This window comes from Cynara cardunculus (genome assembly GCF_001531365.2).
Source record: "Cynara cardunculus var. scolymus isolate 2C chromosome LG 8, CcrdV1, whole genome shotgun sequence".
NCBI lineage: Eukaryota > Viridiplantae > Streptophyta > Magnoliopsida > Asterales > Asteraceae > Cynara > Cynara cardunculus.
The window spans coordinates 478,713-480,527 of NC_037535.1; the positions used below are offsets into that span (position 1 = coordinate 478,713).

Sequence of the window (1,815 nt, forward strand, 5' to 3'; positions counted from 1 at the left end):
CAACTTCTAAAGATCTCAATCACATGATCTCTAATGAAGAAGGTTCTACATCGAAACACTTAAAAGTTTCGATGCCAAAGTCTTCATCTCGAACATGGTATCAGAGCCGACGGTTGGATCAAAATCAACGGAAGGATAAAAAATGGAAGCAAGAACAAACAAGGAGGAACTCGATGAGGATTYTGCAACAACTTCGCGAAACAYGTACACRAATCAATGGAAACGATAAGACCGCAAAGTGTCAAAGCAGTCCATTCAACTCTCGTGAAAAAAGCGAAACTAGGCCGAAGAAACCAACATGCTATCGATGCATGTTGAAGGGGCATTTTGCGTGGGATTGCCCAAGAAAGATGGCATCCTCGAGGCAGAAAAAATCGATCCTACAAGCAACGGAAATCGGAACAAGCAGCAAAATTCGAAGTACTCGAACTCTTGGTCCGTTGCTGCCTTATCAACAAACACACACCGAAAGAATCGTCATAAACGGAGATTATTTGGTTATAGGTACGGATATGGGATCTTGGAACAACATTTGGTACGTAAATACTCAAATCTCTAAGCACATGTCTCCTACAAAGGAGATGTTCGATAGCTTTAAGAAGTGTCTCTTCATCAATGATGAAGAACGTCACTTTGATCCTATATATGTGCATGGTATYGGTGAAATAAGTTTAAATACGAACGAAAGAACGTATGTCATACCTTACGTATCATTCGTACCAGAAGTTAACATCAACGTTTTGAGTATGAAGCAACTTATACTTCAAGGTTTCGAAGTTGAAGTAAGTGATTTGAAGTGCAAAATCACTCATATGTGTGACGATTCCCAGAAAGAAACAAGAGAAAAGAAGGAATTCGGGAGTACGAATTCGAAGAAATGTGACAAAGGGAAGAAGCAAATGATCGAGGAAGAAAAAATCGAGATTTGTGGGAGTTTTGTGCCCGTACATATTAAAACTCTCGATGATTTTACCACTTTCATGATTTTGGTCAAGTATGACCGAATTGCTTATGCAAATAAGCAATTTTTTGAAAAGAAATTCAACGAAGCACTAGTATGGTTTTTTAAGATCAAGGACAATGAAGAAATCATTGTGCCACCGAAGGTTTCGGGACTGGAAGTGTGTCTATTCGATCTTTACAAATCGATCTTAGGTTATGGAGGACACGAAATCATCACCGTGAATGGACTTTGGAACRAGATTGCAGAGAGTTTYGGTTTTCCAGAATGTTATGRTGAGACATTTAATAGATTGTTTATAGATTATCTTCTGCACCCACACGAATACTTTATTTTTGCTCAGAAATGGTACGGAAGGTACACGAGTATTAAGAGTCAGAAGTTCGGGAGTATGCCCGACAGGACTCAAGACACAAAGGGTTGTCAGGTTGATGATGGCGTAGGTACCTCGGATGGTAGATGGACCAGGGGGAATGGTCAGGAAGACCGGAACGCCACTAAGACATCAGTTCAACTCAAGGACAGCAAGGTATCAGAAGGTGTGCAAGCAGAAAACGAAGACCCGAACATTAATAAATGTTACTCAGAGGAAAACGAAGACCCGAGTATTGATGGCTACTACTCGGAGGGAGACAAGGACCCGAGCGATGACTCAGTTGAAGGCGAGGATTTAGTGATCATACTATGAAGACTCAATATTTGAAGCTACCTGAAGACGTTTTGACATTTAGGAGGGAGATTGTTGGAATTGTTAAATGTAAAAAAAACTTGGATTATTTTTATGTTTTATTTATTGTTTAATTATGTAAGAAAAGGGTGTCATGGGACACGTATTATGCATGCATGTAAGTTAG

The 1,815-nt window shown here is 39.7% G+C and overlaps 1 protein-coding gene across 1 annotated transcript in view; it reads left to right on the forward strand.

The window, feature by feature from the left end:
• Window positions 1-1,815, forward strand: part of LOC112516756 (bifunctional aspartokinase/homoserine dehydrogenase, chloroplastic-like) — a 40,516-nt gene that overhangs the window by 30,084 nt on the left and 8,617 nt on the right. The gene's annotated exons all lie outside the window — the stretch shown is intronic.